Here is a 9,211-nt window from a genome sequence, read left to right on the forward strand (position 1 = left end):
AACCTTTAAGAAGGGCGGCCTAAATAGGTCACTGGGGGCACTGCTCTCCAAAAAGGCTAGTGCTGGTCTCATAGAGTGAGTTAGGTCTTGTAAAAGAGCAAGCCTGGCCCTTGAACCTCTCTGTCTTCCTGTCTTGTCATGTGATCTTTCCCTTTCACATGCATCCCCAGCATAATGCCATCCACCATGCAGGAACACAACCAAAAGTGGCCCCTACCAGAACTGAGCCAAAGCCAGCACCATGCTCTTAGACGGCCAGAACCGCCAGACAACCAAATAAATCTCTTTTCTCTATGAAGTACCCAACCTTGGGTATTTTGTTATAGCAATAGGAGATGGACCAATTCAGCTGGATTCTGGCCCTTACAAACAATGGAGCTTGGACCAACACAAAGGAATGAAGGTAACTGCCATTTCCCTCAGGGGAAACAGGGACACCTGGAACAAACTCTACCACATCATTTCCATTTCTTCCATTTCAGAGAAGACTTGAGGGTAAGATCAAGGGCTAGTGATGCCCTGAGTTGAAGAAAAACAAGAAGAGGAATGTGTCTGAGGAAAAACTGGTCTGCTTTATCCTTAAAACATTAGGCAGGATGGCAGAAAGATCCAATGGGGACCATTTCCAGCCAGGGAAGGTTCACTCCTATCTGGCAGAACATGGAGAAAAATAGGGAAAAAATAAAGATTCAGCCAGGCAACCAGGCTGGGGGTAGGCAGAAAGTCTCTGACCTCGCTTCATAACCACATGAAGCCACCTATACACCCAAACACTGGCCCCGGGATCATAGTGACATCTGACGCTTCTTTTAGACATTTCCTTCCTTTTTCCGGTTTCTTTGGGTTCTTCAGCCCATATGTTGCTAATTTTCCATCTTTTCAAAGCTCTCCATTCCATTTAAAGTCAGAATGCATCCTATTCACCGCTTCTGAATTTGAGGGGTGGGGGTGGGGGCTGCAGAGGTCAGCAGGCTCCTTCATATAGAAAATAAATGAGCAAGCAGCGCCGTGCGAGAACACGTGTGTGCGTGTGAGTACACACACAGCTTATTATTTCCTGCCTTAATCCACTTTTCAGCTCCACTGTGCAAGATCACAGGGGAGAGCTAGGCAGTGCCTCTTAGAAAGGTTCTTCACATCTCCTTCAAGAAAGAAACTTGTTCCCCAAAGTTGCCTTTTGAAGTTCACCGGGCCTGTCGCGCAGACTTCAGCTAAGCTAATTACTGGTCAGCCAGCTGTTGCTTTGAACTGGACACACACCAGAGGCCCTTCAAGGATCTTGTGTGCCAGGTGACTGTTTTCATATGGTGCCTGTTAAATCCACACATGGTGAAGGGCTCCTTCTCTCTCACGCGGGACAGGGTGGAGAGGAGGCCCCTCCCATTAAAGCAGCAACAAAGAAGTGGAGGGAGGCCGGGGCATGTGTTCTTCTGACAAATTCAGCAGCAAGAGAGATCGTGGAGAAACTAACTTCAGTTGTCATTATTTAAATGACAGAAAAACTGAACAAGAGGGACAGAGTGTGGAATGGGGGGAGTCATTAGTTTCTCTCATGCGTAACCACTAAACTTCCAATCTGTCCATGGTCAGCTGCAGAGTTCCCAGTGGAGGTGTGTGTGAGCTTGGGAATATGGGTAAGGTAGTTTAGGGTGGATGCTAGGAAAATAGAAAGATGTCAGAGCTCTTCCACCTTTATAAACCAGGCACTTAAAAAAATAAGTGATGTTAAAAAAAGGGAGAAAGTAATGGAGACCAAAATGTTGATGGTACTCACTCTCAGGCTAACATGACATATTCATTATAAATAGGACTAATTTCTGAACCAAAAGTGTAATAAGTGGTCTTGCTGCTAGGAGTACACATGAAGCCAGTGGGGCAGAACACTTACATAGTGGTAGTTCTCATGTGGAGCAAATGTCTGGATTTAGTTCTGATAGCCTTGACCGGGAGGGGAGAGTGTGTGGATAGTACTGACTCCTTTCACATGGAGGCCATGGATACTCTCGACATCTGCCAAGACACAGACAAGCTCCAACGACAAAGACCTGTTCAGCTTTAGTGGGAAAAGAGCTGCTGTTGAGAAACTCTTGAGTACAGATTATATAACTGGTACAGCCATTCCACTGGTCATGTTTCTGTACATAAACAGAATCAATAGGGAAATAGATATATGAAATTATGTAAGGAAATTTATTCAGTAGGTTTATAGGATTAGAGGTGTGATGGCCCACAATGGTTCTCAGCATGCTGGTGAGCCAGAGGATCCAGTAACTGCTCAATCCAAGAAGCTGGAAGCTGCAGGGCAAAAGTCATCAGGGATGTAGCGCCAGCGCAAAAGTGAAGGCCTGGAAGTTCCCTACAGCGTCCACAGCATGAGCTCACCAGGAGAAGTCAAAGAATCCGGAGTCTGATGTCCACAAGGAATGGCGGTAGCAAAGACCCGCTCAGGCAAAATGGAGCTTTAAAAACACAGGACAACTTCTTCCTCCTCCCTTTTTCAGTCTGTCCAGACCCTTAGGCTATTGGATGGTGCCAGCCACAGGCAGGGTGGGTCACCCCCATCCCTTTGTTTGCTGGCCTACATGCCAGTCATTTCTGGAAACACTGCATAGATACACATAGAAGTGTGCCTTACAATCTGTTAGGTGTCTCTTAATCCAGTTGATGACTACGTTTACCAGTCATACCCATCAGACCCACCCCTGAGTACTGTAACCCTAGAGTATATTTTCCCATTCCCCAAATTATGAGTATCTCACTGAAGACCTCAGCTGTCTCCTCTTGCAGCAATATGATTCCCCTCTACAAACTGTCTTTTGGGAAGTGATAAAGGCGGGTATATTTCAGTCATGATCGATCTTGCCCTACTTCCATGGTTTGAACGTGTCCCCTCAAAATGCATGTGTTAGACACTAATGCCTAAGGTCGTGTTGATGATATCAAGGGTGAGGTCTTTGGGCAGTAATTCACATTAGATGAGATCATGAAAGTGGGGTCTCCATGATGGGCTTCCTGGCTTTACAAGATGAAGAGACACCAGCCATGTGATACTTTCTGCCATGGGATAACACAGCAACAGGGGCCTCACCAGATGCTGGTACCGTATTCTCCCACTTAGCCTCTAGAGCAGTAAAAAATAAATTTCTCCTTATTACAAGGTACCTACCCTTGGGTATCCTTTTAGCAGGAAATGGACTAAGACACCCAGGTAGACCTTATTGATGCAAGTGGCTCACTCCCATTCTTCTAATAACTTACAGTCACACAGGAGGTAGTTCCTTGGTCAGAAAATGATAGGATATGCTGCAATAATCAACAACAGTAAAATCTTAGTGAATTTTTAAAAAGTGTATTCCGTGCCCAACCTCGCACTCCCGGAGCGCGCGCCAGTGCATGTGATCAAGGGTGGGACGAGGGCAGAAGAGTTTCTTTGTTCCTTGTAATCACTTGGGCCCCAGGATGACAGAGGCTCAGCCATCTTGCCACAGTGTCCTCTCTGTGCAGGCTTCAGGGTTCGCCTCAGCAGGGGAGGAGCCACTGAAGGGGCTCACACGGGCCTGACGTGCTTTCACTGGAAAATGGTATGTGCGCCCTTCTTCTCACGGCCCACAGGGCAGAACTCGTAGCCTGGCCCTTCCTGCTGCAGAGCCAGGGAAGAGAAGAAGCAGCGAGCCACAAGCAGCTGGGTTCCACCGCCATGTAGCATCAGGCAGAAGCAGACAGTAGGAGGAGTCAGAGCAGAAGTCGCAGGAGAACAGACCAGGAGACAAACAGAGGGGCTAAGCAGAAAAGAGAAAGGGGATAGATGTGCAGAGGGCAGCAGAGAGCAGGTGTCTGAAAGTGATTTAAAAAGTAGGTGCCTCCATCCTGCTCTCCGAGTAGACACTGTGTTGTTCTGGTGTTTACACTCAGTCGGGACATCCAAAGCCCTGCACTGCCATCTGAACAGATTTCTATTTCTTCCTCCAAAAAGAGCTTTGAGTCATACTTGCCACTCAGACTTTAATACGTAGTTCTCTGTTAAGACTGTTGGGCTGTGGAAGGTAGCTGGACTCTCCCAACAATGGAACTGTCCCAAAGATGACAAATCGAGGATGAGCTTCCCAGAAGAACCCAACTTTCCAACAGCCCTGACCCAACTCATCCAACTGGACAGGTGGTAGCCACGGATGGAAACGAACAGGCTCCGAGGGGCCCTATCCCTGTTCACGCACCACCTCTGAATCCCAGGGGTGCTGACCCAGGGGTTCTGGATGGCTTTTGTGCCACCCAGCCTTCTCAGAATAAAGATTTAAATATTTTGGGAGGCAGAAAATAAAACCCAGAGGATTACAAAGAAATTGATGACACTGAAAAACAGTCAGTGAAAATGTTTTCAAATCAAGACGCACAGCACGATGTGTGCTTGTTATTGGTACATTAAGAAGCTGTTGTGGCAGGTCTAATACCACAATTTTATAGCATACTGATTAGGAATAACGCTGCAAGACACGTGCAGCAACCATAACGAAATAGGAAAATAACTATTTGTTTTGTCAACAGTAAAGTCATATGCAGTCAAAAGTACTGCTAATGCCACTGTGGTTTGTTGCTTACATTTAAAACTGAAGCAAGGGCCAAATTTCCAATAGAGATTTGTGAAAAGGAAGATAAATTGTTTCGTGAGAGAAAAACTTATTAGTCATGGAAATAAAAGCATATTTTTCCCAGCCATGCTCATGGGCCCCTTGAATTCTATGACCTCTGGCAAATTCCATAGAACACAGACTGAAGACCTCTGGCCACAAAGCTCCAGACAGAACCCCGGTAAGTTTTCTGAGCAGGAAGTGAGCCGGTGAAGAGAAAGTAGGACTGTTTTGTTATTCTAAGGCTAAGCAATGCTCGGTGACTAACACCCGAGATAACGTTAGCTTATCTGCTCAGTTCTTGTCACCTGCTACAGACCTGAGCCTAAACAGAAGAGATAAATTTTGACAAAGAACGTGAGGTTTGCAGAGAACACGAATCAGGAGACACGAACTTGGGCCCACTGGGGGAGACAGGCCAGTGCCTACAGGGCTATCGTCAGGGACATGCTGAAATGCTGCCAGGGCCCAGGGAGGAGTATCTCACACCAGGCTTCAGGCCTACCCACTTGAGGGAAATGTCCAACATGGTCACCGGAATTTAAGATTAGGCCTAAGGAGAACTAAAAGGGGAATCGGGGAAGATGGGATTTGCAGGATAGAGGCTGAGGGCTGGAGTTAGATATCTTTATTAGAGTAACCCAGGGCCTACATTCTCTCTGTGGCTAAAGGTACCTGAGAAAACAATGTATGTGTCTGGAGAACTGAAAATTTTCTGAACATATTTCAATAGAAGAAGCAATGTCTTTTTTCCCTCTCCATCCAGCTAGGCCATCTATATGCTAAGGTTGCTTATCAATTTGGGCCTCGGTTTCCTCATCTAGAAAGTGACGAGATAGGCGCAAAGAGTTTGGACTCGATATGTACAAAGAATTTTACAATGTCAAGCCATCAGTACTCTCTGATTCCCAATATCCAGTGCTCACTGAAGCAACCTAGGGAGGTTTTTTAAAATACTTATCCTTGAGACTTCCCTCCAATGTTCTGAGTTGATTGGTCTGATGTGGGTGGAACATGCAGATTTTTAAGCTTCCACCTGATTTTAATGTGCAGCCCAAGTTAAGAATCGGTGGTCTAGTATAAGTCTATTGCTCAAGTTGACTTTTGTCACTTGGTAAAGCATTAACAGACTGTGGTAGAGGATAAAGATCAGATAGATGCCTGCGACAGAGAAAAAGTGATCTGTCCCAATAAGACCCAAGAACTAAAAATAAGGTGCCACTTTGGACTCTGGGAGGATCCGGAGAAAACAGGGGATATGGAGTAAGGGTAAGCAGGAGATGAGATAGTTTGGCATGGAATGAAAGGGCTGGTTCCATCTTATTAGCTGATCAAAATTGGGCTGGTAACTTTCCCTCTCCAACCCTCAGTTTTCTCATCTGTAATATGAGCTGGTACAGAGGAAAGGGAAAGTAGCATGTGAGTATTCTCCATGTTAAATTGTACTTGACAGATGAGGAAACTGCTGTTGGAGAGGTTAATTGACTTCTTTCTCTACCTCACTGAACAGGGCCAAAATGAGATCATGTGTCTGGAATGAGGTTGCCAGCTTTAGCAAACAAAAGAGAGGACGCCCAATTAAATTGGGATTTTAGGTAAACAATGAATAATTTTTAAGTGTAAATATGTCTCAAATATTGTTTTGTCTGACAACTTAAGTCTGAAACCATTTTATCAGACATGAAGGTTCATCTATGGTTTTATTGGGTGGTTTGGCTTCCTATTAGTCAGAAGTTTTTCTATATTCAGGATGTTAACCTCCTGACATGTGTCCTAAATATTTTTCACTTTGTTGATGGTGTTTGTTGTACAGAAGTTTTTAATTTTTGTGTTTCCACATGTTCCGATCATTTTCTTTATGGTTTATGGCATTTTTGCCATGCCTAGAAGTTTCCATTCAAAGATTATACAACTATTCACCCATGCTTTCTTCTAGTACTTTTATGGCTTTATTTTTTACATTTAAAGCATCTGGAATTTATTGTGGGAGATGATGGCATTTTTCCCTAAATGGCTAGCCAGTTGTCCCAATAGAATTCAATAAATTATCTTTTTCCTTGCTCATTTGAAAATGCCCTTTATCATACACTGAATTCTGAGATTTACATGGCTGTATTTCTGGAAACTCTAATCTGTTCCACTAATCTATTTTTTCCTTCCTACCAGGACACTGTTTAACTCATTGCAAGTTTATAAGATGGCTTATTATCTGGGAAGATTATTTCTCTCTTTCTCTTAAAGAATTTCCTGGTTATTTTTACCTTTATGTTCTGCCACAATTTTAGAATTCTACTTATCAAGCACCCAAGTCACTTGAGACTTTGATTAGTATTGGTTTGAATTTTCAGAATAATTTAGAGAGGGAGGATGCTTAATAATGCTGTATCTGCCTACCTAAGAAAAAAGAAAAAATTCTCCAGTTAGTCATCCTCTTTATGTTCTTCAACAGAAGGCACATATCTTCTTCATACGTTTCTGCATGATTCTTTGGTTTATACGAGAAGTTATAGTTCACTTATACTCATGACATTTTCTATTTGATGTGTTTGCACAAGTATGAGATATTTTATTAAAAGTGAAGAAGATAAGAGTAGTGGAGACAAGACAAACCTGAGCCACTCCTAAGTTTCCCTGGGTCTTCTTTATAGGCAATCCGGTGAAAGTTCAGTTCTTTACTGTGACACCATGTCTTCAGGGACACTGGTTTGGAGCCTGGAGAGACAGAAATATCACTTAAAATCCTCTCTTATATTTCTACTTGACACTTCTGCAGCTGGTGTGAGTCCGGGAGCAAAGGGTCCTAGTCAAGTCCTCAGGTGGCCTGCAACGTGCCAATGGCGGCAAGTCCCGCCCCTCCCTGTGTAGGCCCCCACTTCCGGTTGGAGAGGCCTATGCTCTCTGGAAATTCTTCTGTTTTTCATCTCTGAGCGTCTTTCATGATAGCTTGCTTTTCTGACGGGAGTCTGGCATCTCCTTGACACACACGTTTGCTGGAAGATTTACATTTTCGATTTCCTTGCCCATTTTCTGACTGCATACATAAAAGAGAATTGTAAATGTTTAGAAAAATCAAAGTTCTTCTTAGACACCTGCAGTTCCACCAAGTATTCTCTAATTCATGCCAAGAAGAGACTGAAGAAATGAGGTGGAATACCCTGGCTGTTTTCTCGCTGAGGTTTTCCAAACTTTATTTCCTCTCACTTTTGGAGTAGTGTCAAGTTCAGAGAGCTGTTTGGAAGCTTGTCAGGCACAGCACCCGGCCCTTCTTGGACTGAGGTACTGCCTGGAGCCCACTCTGGATGCAAGGCGGTGGAGATAACTGTGAGGGACGGAAGGGCAAGCACAGTGGCCTGGCCAGTGTCGGGCTATCGCTGTCTTTGTAAACCAGACACACACACCCACACACACACACCCAGGCACAGGCTCTACTGCCACACCCTGTCTCTTTCTTTTCTTTTATTGGGACCGGTGGGTCTAGCAGTTCCGCAGAGGGCAGCTGGGGCTGAGGAGGTTGCTAGCTCTTAACAATTAGCAAACATGCAAGTGTTAATTACTTCATCCTCAGGAAAGCATGAGCTGCAGTGTCATTTCCAGTTTTCCAGAGAGAGAAAAGAAACAATGCTAAGAATCTCAGCAAAGTAAAAAAAATGGAAGGTGAACACAGCAAGTAGTGGTCATAAGTAGGATCAGTCTTGGACTGCTACCCTGGGCCTGTCGCAGGGAACCTGCCAGTGTGATGAAGTCTAGGACTTCTAGGCTGAGTGCTGCTTATTTGTGGACCACGAGGGAGAGTGAGTGATTGCATCTTTTTCTACGGGTTCCTCAGCCATTGACTTTCAAATCACCCTAAGCCGGATAGCTAAGAGCACTATTCCATTTCACGTTCACTTTGGCTTACCTTAAAAAAAAAAATCCACACTGTTCCCACCACCACACCTCTGACTTGCCCTTGGAAATGGAAAACTCCACCCCATAAAACAGGCTCCTTCTTTCACACGCCCCACCAGGACTCTTTCAGAGAAATCTGAACAATAATGAATCAACTTTTTCCATATCTTGCACCTCTTAATTACGAGGAAATGGGCCACATTATGATGGCCCTGGGCATACAGCAGACATATTTGTGTTTTTGAAGGGAGGGCTACAAATATATAGGCCAGAAATACCTCCCCAAGAACTGAATTCAAACCTTGAGTCACAGACGCTAGGAGACCGCCAGCATCCTCAACTGTGTTCTTCATTGACTAGGGCCAAGGGAGACAATTAACAAGAGCTGTTCTGATTATGTACAGAATTGGCTCGGGTTTTAGAATACAGGCAATAGATCATGTAACAATGGGGACACATTCTGAGCCATGAGTCACTGGGTGATGTTATCAGTGTGTGAACATCATAATGTATTTAAACTAAGATAGCTCTGATATGGGATTATTTTTGTATGTGTGGTCCATTGTTGACCAAAACATCTGTATATCTGTACACGACTCCGTAACAAGGTCTCACCAAGACACTGAGGTCAGAAACACTAGTGCAAAAGGTTGAATTGTGGACAAGGACCCAAGTCATAGTCCTGTGCCTTTTTAGCC

At 44.4% G+C, this 9,211-nt stretch overlaps 1 long non-coding RNA gene across 2 annotated transcripts; it reads right to left on the reverse strand.

Annotated features, from left to right (window-relative positions):
• Nucleotides 1–2,190: 2,190 nt before the first annotated feature.
• LOC106146420 lies at nt 2,191–8,926 on the reverse strand. Of its 2 annotated transcripts, XR_001230842.1 has the most exons (4): nt 8,815–8,926; nt 7,236–7,656; nt 3,167–3,303; nt 2,191–2,604 (listed from the first exon to the last, which is right to left on the reverse strand). It is a non-coding gene; the product is annotated as an uncharacterized LOC106146420 (long non-coding RNA). The 2 variants fall into 2 exon arrangements; XR_001230841.1 differs by lacking the exons at nt 2,191–2,604; nt 3,167–3,303 and having other exon boundaries at nt 7,171–7,656.
• Nucleotides 8,927–9,211: the final 285 nt, after the last annotated feature.

The sequence above is a fragment of the Chinchilla lanigera genome, unplaced genomic scaffold, assembly GCF_000276665.1.
Source record: "Chinchilla lanigera isolate Chin_1 unplaced genomic scaffold, ChiLan1.0 scaffold00077, whole genome shotgun sequence".
In the NCBI taxonomy this organism is placed as follows: domain Eukaryota; kingdom Metazoa; phylum Chordata; class Mammalia; order Rodentia; family Chinchillidae; genus Chinchilla; species Chinchilla lanigera.